Source organism: Mytilus californianus, unplaced genomic scaffold (genome assembly GCF_021869535.1).
Source record: "Mytilus californianus isolate M0D057914Y unplaced genomic scaffold, xbMytCali1.0.p SCAF_17, whole genome shotgun sequence".
Classification (NCBI taxonomy): Eukaryota; Metazoa; Mollusca; class Bivalvia; order Mytilida; family Mytilidae; genus Mytilus; species Mytilus californianus.
Genome location: NW_026262659.1, coordinates 10,153,609 through 10,168,923, shown reverse-complemented (window position 1 = coordinate 10,168,923; position 15,315 = coordinate 10,153,609). Strand labels below are relative to the sequence as shown.

The following is a 15,315-nucleotide window of genomic DNA, read 5'->3' as shown; positions in this document are numbered from 1 at the left end:
AGCATATTATAAAAATTATGAGATTTGGTATGGTTGCCGTGAGATACTAGCTACTATTCACAAAGATGTAAAAAGCTACAGGTCATCATAATGTCTATATCATCAGATTAAATGACTTTGAGAGATCTTTCAGTTGATATTTGATACAGATTATTAAAAATATGTTTCACAAGAGCTGTACCTTGATCAAGCATGGAAGCATCTAAAAATAAATGGGATTCCACGTTAAAGGAAAATATCAATTTACAATTAATTTCATTGGTACGGTAAATAAGTAAATTCTAATTTTAATTGTTTTCATTTTCAAAGGAAAAATGCCAAGAAAACCGAAAGTATATTTGACTTCTAAATACCGGAAACAATACCGGTCAGAAATACGGGTGAAAACAGGTCATTTTCTAAAATCCTGGGTTATTTGAATGGCACTGGCTGCTGTTACATGGAAATGTAACAATAAAAATATTATTGTTACATTGGAGACTAATTGCCGGAATAGGGTTGGGTAAGGAACCGATTAATTACGAATGTAACAATAATATTTGTGTCTACGGTTACATTGCGCGATTGTTTCACTAATGCACTGCAATGTACGATGGGACTATAGTAATATGTATGAAAACAAAACTTGAAAACTTTTATTTGATATTAACAATATTGCATACAATTTTTAATTTTTTTATTTACAATGACAGTTTCCACAAATCATGCCAGTATGTTGTTTTTTTGGATCATGTTTAAGTCCGACGCATTTTTGTGAAATCACTCCAAGCAGCCATCACAAACCAGTAAATACATTTTCTCAGCCCAAGTTCTTAACAGTGAACCATTGAACTATATTTTTCGCCTTTGGCACTACTAAACTGCTCTTTGGTTGGATTGTTCTCTCTTTGACACACTCCCATTTCCATACTCAATTTTAATATCTCTAAGAACATCAAAACAATTAAATCAATGCTTAATACTATTCAAACACTATTTGTGGAATAATATTATTATTATTATTATTATTTATCACTAATATTATCTAGTACATATAGAAAAATTAAGCAACAAAACTATAGAAGGTTTAAGTTTAATATATCTTGCGTACATTGCAGTCTTTAATGTAACAATAACGCCATGTAACCGTAGACACTAATATTATTGTTATATTCGTAATTAATCGGTTCCTTAGCCAACCATGTATTCCGGCAATTAGTCTCCAATGTAACAATAACTTTTTTATTATTGTTACATTTCCATGTAACCGTAGCCAGTGCCTATTTGAATACCCAACGGGTATTTAAAAAATCCCGTGTGAAGAGGGAAATTCTCGGGTGTGACCCGCAGAATACGGGTCAGTTTACAGCTATGTCGTTTCGGTCCATCATAAACTTAAAAAAAAAGAAGTAAATGATTATCATTATTCAAGTCATATCATTGTTTTAAGCCTCAGTGTCTGAAGTCTTGTATGATTAACAATCTCCAGTATGACAGAACCATGATCAAGTCAAAGTTCACCTGTCCTCTCTCACAGTCCATTTTCCAGTAAAAAAGTATTTAAAAAAGACTAAGAAATGTCATGCTAAAGTCTGTCTGAGCACTGGAGTAAAAATCTCCAATATAGACGGAACCAAAAATACATTCAAGTATACGGTCATTGTATCTTGTCTACAGTAAAAAGGTAAAACTGTTTAACTGCTATTTTACTTTGTCTGTTCATAGAATCAGGATAACATTAATATTTTCATCATTAGTGTTGACTCCTACATTACATCTATAACAATGTGTTATATGTATAGACGGAAAATTTGTAAACAATCTTGAATTTCACAAGAGGGAACATGAATGAAATCAAAGATACAGGATGGTATAAAGTTTGTGTCTGGCAAATGTCAGATATAGACTATTAATCTTTCTTCATGGTTTAATAACATTTTATTATTTTTTTCTGAAGTTTTCTGAAAAAAAATGTTTATTTCAGTTACTCTAAATATTAGTTTAGTAGGTAGTAATTTCAGTTACAGAAATCCTTTATAACTATGACTGTATTCTATTTTTATATTTGGTGAATTGATATTCAGCTGATAGCATCTTTTTATTGAAGTCCTTGATTAATAAATATCTACATAAAGAGAAAAAAAAGATTTATGCCTGCTTTATAGATCTGAAAAAGGCTTTTGATTCAGTATGGAGAACTGCTTTACTTTATAAATTATGCAAAATGGGAGTTGGCAGGTCTTTTTACAGAGTTATAAAACAACAATACTTAAATACTAAATCATCTTTCAAATACAAAGATTATGTATCAGAATTTTTTAATATTGCTAGAGGGGTTAAACAAGGAGACACCCTCAGCCCAACTTTATTTAATGTCTTCATAAATGATATTGTAAAAAATTTTGAGGGAAATGATTCAAGTCCCCTTAAGCTTATAAATAGTAAGGTGGGATGCCTCCTTTTTGCAGATGATCTTTTGATCCTGTCAGAATCGAAAGAGGGTCTTCAAAACAGTTTAAATAATGTTAAATTATATTGCAACAAATGGCAACTCTCTTTAAATACAAACAAAACAAAATCCATGATTTTCAGTCAGTCCAAACAAAATGGTGAAACATCACATATTTACTATGAGAATGAAGCCATAGAGAGCGTATCAGAATATTCATTTTTGGGAATGTTGATAAAATGTAATGGAAATTTATCACAAAGTACCTTAGAGCTGACAAAAAAGGCAAAAAAAGTATTTTTTGCAATAAAATCCTATACTAAATCATTGAATAATCTACCTATAAAAGTAGCAAATAACCTTTTTGATTCTTTAGTAAAACCAATTATGACCTATAATTCAGAAGTAACATATTTGGATACATATATTTCTTTTCATAGAGCCAAAAACAGAGCCTTATCTTCAGGAAAACAAATTAATCAACTTGATTTTACAGACAAAACCCCTATTGAAAATATGCATCTTAAATTTTGTAAATCTACTCTAGGAATAAGAAAAAATGCATCCAATTTAGGGGCAAGAGTTGAATTAGGAAGATTGCCTATAGAATGTTTTATTAAAACACAAACCCTTTTATATTTAGCTAGACTATATAATAATAATATTAATCCATTGATAAAGGAAGCTTTTTCTCTAGCACAGTCTCTAGATTTGACTGGAACTTATTCATGGTATACATATGCAAAGAATATTGTTGAAGAGACTAATATTGACCTTAATATTTTTTCTAATTGTAAGGACATAAAAGATGTAAATAAAATAAAAAACGATATAAAGTTAAAAATGAAAAATAGATATGAAGATTTAATTGAAACTAAATTTGAAAACATTGATGATAAAAGTAAATTTTATCTATATAAAAAACTTAAAAAGGATTGCAAACTAGAATCTTATCTAAATATATCTAATTTTCAGATAAGGAGTTTAATCACTAAATTTAGACTAAGTGATCACTCCCTCTTAATTGAAAAGGGGAGATATTTTAAAATCCCAAGAGAGGAACGACTTTGTCATAAATGTAAAATACTAGAGGATGAGAAACATTTTTTACTCTATTGTGATTATAATAAAACACTAAGAAATGCCTTTTTTGAACACATATGTACTGAAAATAATAACTTTAATAATTTAAATGAAGAAGAAAAAATTCATTATTTACTAAATCCATCAACGCCTTTACAAACAAATAAGTTAGGATCCTTCTTGAAAAAGTCATTAGAACTGAGGGCAGGGGACTCTTAACAACTTGTTTGTTTTTATAAATTTTGATGCTGTTTTTATTGTGTTTGTTTGATATGTATGTATATATGTTTTTTGTGTTAATACATGTTGGTCACAAACTGTAAAGTTTATAAGACAATAAAATATTTGATTTGATTTGATATTCAGAGAGGTAATCACCTTTCAATTTACAGTAAAATTGAAGATTAAAAAAGGTACACATGATAGAGATATAAGGTATCTGAAGTTTTTACTAACCTGAGTCTATCTGCTTATTGTTTTTGGTCAATATTGAACATTTAAGTAGACAAAATGGACAGAAAGGAAGGATTGTCCCTGTTAACTGCTACTTGGAAATACCCTTTACTATATTTAGAATTCAAATCACATGTCATGGGGGTATTTCCTGTGTCTATGTTTAAACTTCATTGATATTACAAATAGAATAATTTTTAGATTTGAATCAATTCAATATAATGTTTTATTACATTTGCAGTATTTCATAAAACATTGCCAAATGTAATGAGTTTAAATATTCAACGTTAAAATGAGCATGATGTTTTATGCATGTCCAGGGGTGGATCCAGCCTTTTTGAAAAGGGGGGTTCCAAGTTCCAACAATATGTCCCCATTCAAAAGCATTGATCATCAGCCACTGATGACCCTTAAATTAACTCTTTCCTCCATAATGATGCTTTTTGACATCTCTGTGTAGTACCTCAGTTGAAACGCTTTGCCTACAAAAAATTTGTATCAGACTTCATAAAATTTGTATCCAATATAAAAAAGATAATGTTGGGAATATCTGACTCCAATGCCATTGATGAATTATTTGTTTTCGCAATGCATAAGTACTTTAAACGTAATGATTTTTAAAGGCAGTGCTTTAATGCCTTTCTAGTTGCCGTGTTAATCTTTCTTTCCGCGATATCCAACTTATCTACGTGGGGGTCATTAGGCTCCAAGTAGATCCGGAAAATGTTGATTCTCTCCTCTTCTTATTGTGATATAAAATGTTTTTTGTTTCATTTCATTTACATTGGGAAATAGAGAAAAGATCATTGTGTTTTGTATGTTTTAAAAACTTTTGATATATTTGTATTTTACATTATAAGCAGTCAACCGATTGACAAACTAGAATTATTTGAATTCCGTGTGGAAAGAGGTCGGGTTAATTTCGAGTGTTATCTGCAATCTAGATGTTTATAAATCATTTCAGTCGTTGATATAATAATTAAAGGTCGACTGAACATGAATTATATTATACAATTTAAAGCGCATTTCTGTTTATGCACGCGAACCCGTCTAACGTTATTGTTATTTCGCAGTTATATAAAGAAGCAAATTATCGTTCCTGAATAGGTGGCGCCGTGGTAGCCGATCCTGTTCTTCAACTTCCGGTTTCTGCACGGTGCAACTATTACAGTTGCATTTTTAATTAACGATGCCAAGTACTTGTTGTTGTGTACCTGGATGTCATTTAAGAGGAGGACATGCATTTCCAAATGACTTAAAAAGAAGGAAAAGTTGGATCAACGCCATGGCCCATACGCAGATTGGACGAGAACACGATGAAATCGTGGAGTCCATCTCAATCACTCAGCTGTTGTTTGCAAGGCACATTTTACTGAAAAAGACTACGTGCAGGAAACTATTCATGGTAAAACTCTATTTTCTTTTTAAAATATATAGTTATATATGTAATCGCCATGCGAAATAACCAAAGTCTGTTTACAACCGCAATTATCGTTTTAGAATAAAGGGGGTGGTTAATTCAAGACGTCATAATTTTTTGGATTACGATTCAATGTGATCTGTTTGAGATTTTTTGGTGCTTGCTACAATTATAATGATTTCTTACTGAGAGAATTATTTTAGCAGTAATTATGCTAATGTAGTAATGACAGGAATGCATAAGCTATGCCTCATAGACTTTCTTGAAAAATGTCAATGACAATGTTAACAGGAACAAAACAATGACATGCTCTCATCTATATTATAGTTATTTAGGTACAAACAATGTATGTTTGTTGCATACGTCTCTCATTGTTTGTCCTTTGGATTTACATAACATACATTTTGATGTACATTGAATCAGGCTAACATATTTTTATCCAGATTGTAATGAATAAATCTAGTTAATATTTTGCCAGGTAGTATAAAGTATGCATTGCTAATGAAAGTTCATTTAATTATCAAAAAACTAATGTTTTATAACCTTTTTCAGGGTGCAAACCCACCATACAGAGACGTAAGTCTACTGCCATTCCCAGCCTATTTTCCTGGACCAAGCAAGAGACTGAATCGTCCGCAAAAAGAAAAATCAGGGCAGTTTCCTGTGAAAACAAAAGAACTAAACTTGATGAATATTGTAGTAGAAATCTAGAGGAAAGTTTTGATACTAAAGTTGGTTTTCCTGAAGAAGTCATTCATACTGCAGACATGATTTATGACTGTCCACCACCAACTGCCGAGCTAAAAAATGTAATGTTGAGCTTCACAGATGGAATTACGCAAACACCATCAATGCCTATATTTTCAGCAGAGAATTTTGAAATGAAGACACATGACACAGCCATGCATTTATATACCGGTTTAGAGTTGTAACTTGTTTACTATATTTTTATTTGTTTTGACCACACTTGGTCCAGCAGCACATTGTTTGAGATACATATATTTTCAAATTGATAGGGTGTCATTTGAAAATCAGTTTTTTTATGACTTTGATGAAATTGAGGCATTATACAACCAACTTTGAACTGTCTAGATTCTAGATTGAAACTAGTGTTAAGAATATTGTGTAAACATGGATTGTTTTTATGTCTAAACAGTGGCGTGAGGCTAACACTTGGCCATTTAGTGGTTTAGTCAGGTATTTTTCGCCATCCAACTTCAAATTAAAGTTTCCTACAACTTGGATTATTATTGACAGCACAAAATATCCCGTGATAAAACCTAAAGCTCCTAGAGCTCAGGCAACCTTTTCATCATATAAAAACAGAAACACTGAAAATACTTGTATGTTCGACTCCTGGTGGTTTAGTCAACTATGTCTCTAATGCATATGTTGGTTGTACCAGTGACTGTGAAATAGTTGAAAGATGTAGAATAGTTCAATTCTGTGATCCAGGTGACAGTGTGATGGCAGACAAAGGTTTAAATGTGCATAATTTGTTTGCTCACTTTTTTCAAAAAAAGAAACAGAATTAGTTCCAAAACTCTTATACGGGATAGAAAAGTCTCCAATTAACACGTGCACATAGAGCTAATTATTGGACTTGGCAAAACATACAAAATTCTAATAAATCCTATGAATGGAACTGAAACAAAAGTTTCATCTGAAATAACATTTAGTTGTTTTATGTTATGTAATTTAAGAACTTGTATTGTGCCAAAGGATGCATAAATAAAAGTGACGCAATGAAGTTTGTTCTGATATATATATATATAAATATTATTTACAATTACATGCACATGTAAATTGTAATGCATATAAAAATAAGGAGATGTGGTATGATATTCAGTGAGTTTATCGAACCAAAGTGCATAAGAAATGGGTAAAGCAGTTACAGGTGTTACTGTCACCGTGCAATCTCCAACAATTAGAAAAACTTGTACCGTGTAAAAAATTTCAGAGATCTTACAACTAAGTTTTGTTGTCTCACCTTGACTTTGGTGAATTGTTTATATATTCATACCACATCTTCTTTTTTATATTTACATCAACAGATATATATCTGTTGATGTAAATATAAAAAAGAAGATGTGGTATGATTGCCAATGAGACAACTCTCCACAAGAGACCAAATGACACAGAAATTAACAGCTATAGGTCACAGTACGGCCTTCAACAATGAGCAAAGCACATACCGCACTGTGAGCTATAAAGGGCACTGAAATGACAATGTAAAACAATTCAAACAAGAAAACTAATGGCCTAATTTATGTACAAAAAATGAACGATTAACAAATATGCAACACATAAACAAACGACAACCACTGAATTACAGGCTCCTGACTTGGGACAGGCACATACATGTACATACAGAATGTGGCGGGGTTAAACATGTTAGCGGGATCCCAACCCACCCCCTAACCTGGGACAGTGGTGTAACAGTACAATATAAGAATGAACTATAAAAATCAGTTGAAAGAGGCTTAACTCATCAGATGGATAAATACAAATACAAGTGGACGAGGCCGGGTAGTTGTACATCCAAACAACAAAAAGACACTAAGTACAGATCTGAGAGCACTCGCATTTACTGACAGCTAGTTCAAAGCCACTAACAACTGATAAAAAAATCTTGCATTTAAGACTAAATTATCAATCCGTAAGCTCCCTTTAGAATTTTATAAATTTTAGATTTTACATTTCTGAGTTATGGGGTTTTATTCATTAAAAAAGCTTGGATTTTCCAGTTTTTGGACAACAACTCAAAAATGCTTTAAGCAGTTCGCATGAAACTTTGGTGAATTATTTATAGCTATTGATGTAATCTCCCTATTGATTTTCGGTCGTATCCAGCTGCGTTAGGCGAATCAGTTTATTTCTTAATTAAGAACTCCTTTTTGTCGAGCCTGCGACTTTTGTCGCAGAAAGCTCGACATAGGGATAGTGATCCAGGGGCGGCGTAGGCTAACTTCTTAAAAGCTTTATATTTTAGAAGGTGGAAGGTCTGGATGCTTCATACTTTGTATATGGACGCCTCATGTTACGAAGTTTCCGTCAGTCACATGTCCAATGTCCTTGACCTCATTTTCATGGTTCAGTGACTACTTGAAAAAAAAGTTAATATTTTTTGTAATGTTAAATACTCTCTTATTATAAGTAATAGGATAACTATATTTGGTATGCGCGTATCTTGCAAGGTCCTCATGCCCGTCAGACAGTTTTCACTTGACCTCGACCTCATTTCATGGATCAGTGAACAAGGTTAAGTTTTGGTGGTCAAGTCCATATCTCAGATACTATAAGCAATAGGTCTAGTATATTCGGTGTATGGAAGGACTGTAAGGTGTACATGTCCAACTGGCAGGTGTCATCTGACCTTGACCTCATTTTCATGGTTCAGTGGTTATAGTTAAGTTTTTGTGTTTTGGTCTGTTTTTCTTATACTGTATGCAATAGGTCTACTATATTTGGTGTATGGAATGATTGTAAGGTGTACATGTCTAGCTGGCAGGTGTCATCTGACCTTGACCTCATTTTCATGGTTCAGTGGTCAAAGTTAAGTTTTTGAGTTTTGGTCTTTTTTTCTAATACTATATGCAATAGTTCAACTGTATTTGGTATATGGAAATATTTTTTGATCTATTTGTCAGTCACACAGGTTTTTTTTTTTACCTTGACCTCATTTTCAAGGTCAGTTGCTCAGTTTTAAGTTTTTGTGTTTTGGTCTGTTTTTCTTAAACTATAAGCAATAGGTCAACTATATTTGTTGTATGGAAGAACTGTTAGCTGTACATGCCTGCCTAGCATGGTTCATCTGACCTTGACCTCGTTTTCTTGGTTCATTGGTCAATGCTTAGTTTACTTGGTTAATGTTAAGTTTATGTGACAGTTGTAATAAAGCTTTATATTTAGGACTATCAACATAATATCAATGATTAGTAAAGAAGGCGAGACATTTCAGCATGTGCACTCTTGTTTCATTCATAAATTACTTTATACTTGGTAATATAATTTTGCTTGGAGTTATAGTTTCTAAAAAAAGTATTGTCATTGAAAGAGTTGACATGTTGCAATGTACATTTATTCTACATAGTTCTATGGTACCAAATCAAAAGTTTATATAAAAGAAAGAAGTCAAAGGTTTCCCATCATAGTTTAGTTACATACATTTTTTTTGTACCTGAGGTCGTTGAATATAGATCATTATATAAATAAGGAGATGTGTTATGATTTCCAATGAAACAACTATCATCCATACATTGTACTTACCAGTCACAAACCACATTTGCAAAGTTGAATAAAATACAGTTGATAACATTTACTTATTACTAAAAAGAAAATGCCAAACTATTTTAAACAGTATTTGACTATAAACATAGATAAAAAAGGTACAAACTGGACATAATGCACTAGTTCATAAACAAGTGAGAACAATCGCCTTCATATAGTGCTCAGAATATGACATTCATAAAACTTGTTCAATATCATTAGAGAACTCTAAATCTTAAATACTGAAAGCCACCTCTGATAAGTACAATGTACTATGCAAGATAATGATATAACTGGACTAAAAATACACACAACCTGTAATTAACTGCCTTTACAGCGCTTTCACGCTTTGATTTATAAAGCTGTCACAAGTTTGTTTACTGTTATGGAATATCTGTTTCAATGGATATGTTCCAATTGTCATTACTACAATCCAGTCAAGTCAGACAAGTTGCAAGAAAATCAAGTTGTCCGACCTCCTTACTCACTTGCCTGAATCCAAAGTTAAAAATCTCATATATTGATAATGTGCACAGTGACACTTTTGGCTTTTTTAGTGTACCTAAGATGAAGGTAGTAATTTGTTGTGTTATATGAATTTGTCTATAACTAGATAAAGAATACTACATCAAAAATCGTTTTCTTATTTTCAAGGATTATTTGCCATTCCAGAGACTCAGTGACTCAGTCCATAGTTCAATTTTTGATAAATGGTTACAACAATGAGGGGGGTTGTACGACCTTTACTACCCATAAGGGTTTGCACAGTCAGTCAGGTTACAACCTGTGAAAAATTGATAATAATTACAACATGAAAATATAAAATTATGGTCTACTAAGAAAGTCTATGGCAAGCCATTTTACTATTTATTCTAACTTCAAGATATCTAATAAACTTTATAAGATATCTCATATAGTTTATAAGATATCTTATATAGTTTATAAGATATCTTATATAGTTTATAATAAGATATTCTAATATGACGTTCTTTCGCTTTGGAAACAATAAAACATGAGCTGCACGTGATTGACATTACAATTGGAATTCCTAAGTCAGTTGTATTTTAAACAACACCGGAGATTAAAATGGATATTTGTGTTGGTGTTGCTCGCTAGGAAATTAAAATAAAATAATTCTGACAGTAAGTTTACAATTATCTGTTCATTTTTGTTGAGCCTGCAACTTTTGTCTCAAAAGCGAGACATAGCGATCCTACATTCCGTCGTCGTTGGCGGCGTCCACAAATATTCACTCTGTGGTTAAATTTTTTAAGATTTTAATAACTTTCTTAAACTTAATCCTGGATTTCTTCTAAACTTGGACAGAAGCTTGTTTATGATCATAAGATAGTATCCAGAAGTAAATTTTGTAAAAAAAAAAATCCTGTTTATCCGTATTTTACTTTATGAGTAAAATCCAGATACATGGACTTAGTTTTTCTGCCAGTTAACATAACAATTTCACTCTGTGGTTAAAGTTTTTGTCGAGCCTGCGACTTTTGTCGCAAAAGCAAGACATAGCGATCCTACATTCCGTCGTCAGCGTCATCCACAAATATTCACTCTGTGGTTAAAGTTTTTGAAATTTTAATAACTTTCTTAAAATATCCTGCATTTCAACCAAACTTGTACAGAAGCTTTTTTATGATCATAAGATAGTATCCAGAAGTAAATTTTGTAAAAAAAAAAATCCTGTTTATCCGTATTTTACTCATAAATGGACTTAGTTTTTCTGCCAGTTAACATTACATTCATTCTGTGGTTAAAGTTTTTCAAATTTTAATAACTTTCTTAAACTATCCTAGATTTGTACCAAACTTGGACAGAAGCTTGTTTATGGTCAAAAGCTAGTATCTAGAAGGAAATTTTGTAAAAATTTATTTCCTGTTTTTCCGTATATTACTTATAAATGGACTTAGTTTTATTCCAGTTAACATTACGTACAGTCTGCAGTTAAAGTTTTTAAAACATTTATTAGATTCATAAACCTTCTTGGATTTTTACCAAACTTGACCAGAACTTCTTACAATCAAAAGATAGTATCTAGAGGAAAATTTTTGATAATTTTTTCCCCATTTTTGTTGAGCCTGTGACTAACAACAAAAGTAGGCAAGATACTGGGTTCTGCGGAACCCTTTCATTATCAAATTTTAATAACTTTCTTAAACTATCCTAGATTGTACCAACCTTGGACAGAAGCTTGTTCATTATCATAAGATAGTATCCAGAAGGAAATTTTGTAAAAAAAAAAAAATCCTGTTTAACCATATTTTACTCATAAATGGACTTAGTTTTTCTGCCAGTTAACATAACATTCACTCTGTGGTTAAAGTATTTCAAATTTTAATAACTTTCTTAAACTATCCTGGATTTGTACTACCATACTTAGACAGAAGCTTGTTTATGATCATAAGATAGTATTCAAAAGTAAATTTTGTAAAAAAAAAATCATGTTTATCCGTATTTTACTTATAAATGGACTTAGTTTTTCTGCCAGTTAATATTACATTCACTCTGTGGTTAAAGTTTTCAAAATTTTAATAACTTTCTTAAACTATCCTGGATTTGTACCAAACTTGGACAGAAGCTTGATAATGATCAAAAGCTAGTATTTAGAAGGAAATTTTGTAAAAAAAAAATTTCCTGTTTTTCTGTATATTACTTATAAATGGACTTAGTTTTTCTTCCAGTTAACATTACATACAGTCTGCAGTTAAAGTTTTTAAAACATTTATTAGATTCATAAACCATCCTGGATTCTTACCAAACTTGAACAGAAGCATCTTACATTCAAAAGATAGTATCTAGAGGAAAATTTTTAATAATTATTTCCCCATTTTTGTTGAGCCTGCAACTAACAGCAAAAGTAGGCGAGACACTGGGTTCCGTGGAACCCTTACAAATTTTTATCGTGAAACAGTTGATTTTCTATTTCGTTTTGGCTTCATCAAAACAAAATGGCTGCCTTTCGAATGTGTATTATAGGTCCAGCACAATTAAATTTGTCAACATTTTACACCTCCTTAACGCTTGGTATGTAAATTAAAGATATTGACAAATATAATGTCTACCCATGTTAAAATGAGCATAGAGCATGGCATGAAGAATTATTTCTTAATCTCATATAATTTTCTTTATGAGATATCTTATAAAATATATGAAATATCTTATAAACTATTTAGGGCCAAGTTAGCTTTTATCATCACTTGGACTCTGTTGTCCGTTGTCGTCTGTTAACTTTTACAAAAATTTTCTCCTCTGAAACTACTGGGCCAAATCTAACCAAACTTTGCCACAATCATTATTGAGGTATCTAGATAAAAAAAAATGTGTTCGATGATCCCACCCGCCAACCAAGATGGCTAACATGGCTAGAAATAGAATGTAGGGGTAAAATGCAAGTTTTGTCTATTATTTTGATAACTGTTATAAACAAAGAAAATCTGACTGAGCAAAACTGTTCAGAATGTTGAGCTCTACCTATTGTCCATTTACATCAAAACTGTCAGACAATTTCTTATAGGAGTTATTACCTTTAAATGACAAATTTTACCATTTTTTTCATTTTTGCCTTTTATCTTTAAAAATTAATAATAGATAGAGAGAAACTTTAAAATGCAAAAATGATCAGCTAGACATGTTCTACAAAAAAGTCTAATGGTTGAAATCGTCAGTCGACTCCTTATTAGAGTGATGGCCCTTTGATGAAGAATTTTTACCAAATTTTTGTGTTTTGCCTTATATCTTAAAAATTATAATAGATAGATAGAAACTTAACTAGGCAAAAATGATCAGCAAGACAAGATCTACAATTAATATAATATGGCGGAAATCGTCAGTTGATTCCTTATTGGAGTTATTGCCCTCTAATGACAATTTTTACCATTTTTTTTGCGTTTTGCCTTATATGATAAAAATGATAGTAGATAGATAGAAACTTAAATAAGCAAAATTGATTAGCAAGAAAAGATCTACTAACAAGTCAAATTTTACCAATAGAGTTAGTAGACTGTCACTCTTTATAGGAGTGATTGCCCTTAATTTAATTGCCCTTCCGGAGCACCTGAGATCACCCCCAGTTTTTGGTGGGGTTCGTGTTGCCTAGTCTTTAGTTTTCTATGTTGTGTCATCTGTACTTTTATTGTCTGTTTGTCTTTTCATTTTTGGCCATGGCGTTGTCAGTTTGTTTTCGATCTATGAGTTTGACTGTCCCTCTGGTATCTTTCGTCCCTCTTTTAGGATTTTTATTTTACCTTCTTTTGTGTTTTGAGCAAAAACTAAAGAAGATAGAGAGAAACTAAACGGACTAAATGATCAGCAATACAAGATCAACAAAGCAGAGATTTTTTGTCATGAATTCTATTCTCGCCTACAATGTTGGAGAGTGTCATTTGTTCAACATGCATATAGACCAAGGTGAGCGACACAGGCTCTTTAGAGCCTTTAGTTTAATTTGGAGCGAAATCTGTACTTTTAATGATGTCATAAATAAAACTCTACGGAAACGCATTGTCAACGTCATAAACAAGGCAATATATAGTCAGTGACTGTATATCATAAATGATTGTAAGGTCAATGCAATTATATAAAAAATATGAATAAGATATCTTATAAAGTATATAAGATATCTTATAAAGTATATTGGAACTATTTTATATAAATAGATTATTAAGACACAATATGTTTTGGAATGCTGTACATAAGTTATGCAGGATCCTTGACGTGTTCAGATTATTATCCAATCAGCAAGGGGGTTTCCCAGTCACTTCTGCATGTGCTTCTCGTTTACTAATTGTTTTGCGAGATCATACTGATTAACCAATGAGATTGCTCATTAATTTTGAATTAACCAATCAGCACTTAATTAGCAGGTATATAAGATATCTTATAAAGTATATTAGATATCTTTTAAAAACCTAAGATTATATAAGATAATATATAAGATATCTTATATATTGTATAAGATATTGTATATAATATTAAGGAATATCTGTAATATTTTTTTGTCTATGAAGATATTACATAAAAAATGTGGTGCACACTGAATAACCAGCATAGCAGGTTATTTAAAAGTGTACACCATATTTTTGAGGATATTTCGAATTGACAAAAAAAATTACAGTCATTCCTAATTTTATTCTAAATTTTATTTTTTAGGAGTTATATCATGAAAAACCTTGATAACTTCACGGTCAGATGAGAAGTTTATGTCTATGGGCTGATAGACAAAAAAATTTCAGCGAATTAGAAGACGTGTTAAATCCAAAATTAAATTATTATGAGATATCTAGAAGTTAATTAGTAAAACAGCTTGCCATAAAATTCTCTTTTTCAATTCAAAAGAATTTTGTACAGCAAATAATTTAAAGCCATACTTCTTTTCATTTAAATAATATTCTTCATCAATTAAAAAGTAAAATAAAGTGTTGTGTATTTCAATTATCAGTAAAAACATTTTTGAAGAAAAATCAATTTTAAGGGGAACTAATTCCACATAAAAAAAATAAAAACACAAAATTTATCTGACATTCATACCTGTTTCATCACCTTTTGTAAAGTCAAATTTATGTTATTCATATAAAAAAGCTTCTAAATTTTAATATTATATGCAACAATTAAGCTTTTGGAAATTATCTCAAATACTGGGCGAAAATTAAATGGA

At 31.3% G+C, this 15,315-nt stretch overlaps 2 protein-coding genes across 7 annotated transcripts in view; both read right to left on the bottom strand.

The window, feature by feature from the left end:
* The window catches only part of LOC127726383 (uncharacterized), a 164,390-nt gene extending 160,327 nt beyond the window's left edge, over positions 1 to 4,063 (bottom strand). The window contains exon 1 of the mRNA XM_052233772.1: positions 3,968 to 4,063. The gene's annotated coding sequence lies outside the window, so the exon portion shown is untranslated. The remainder of the gene's footprint in view (positions 1 to 3,967) is intronic.
* The window catches only part of LOC127726384 (uncharacterized), a 205,871-nt gene that overhangs the window by 56,138 nt on the left and 134,418 nt on the right, over positions 1 to 15,315 (bottom strand). The gene's annotated exons all lie outside the window — the stretch shown is intronic.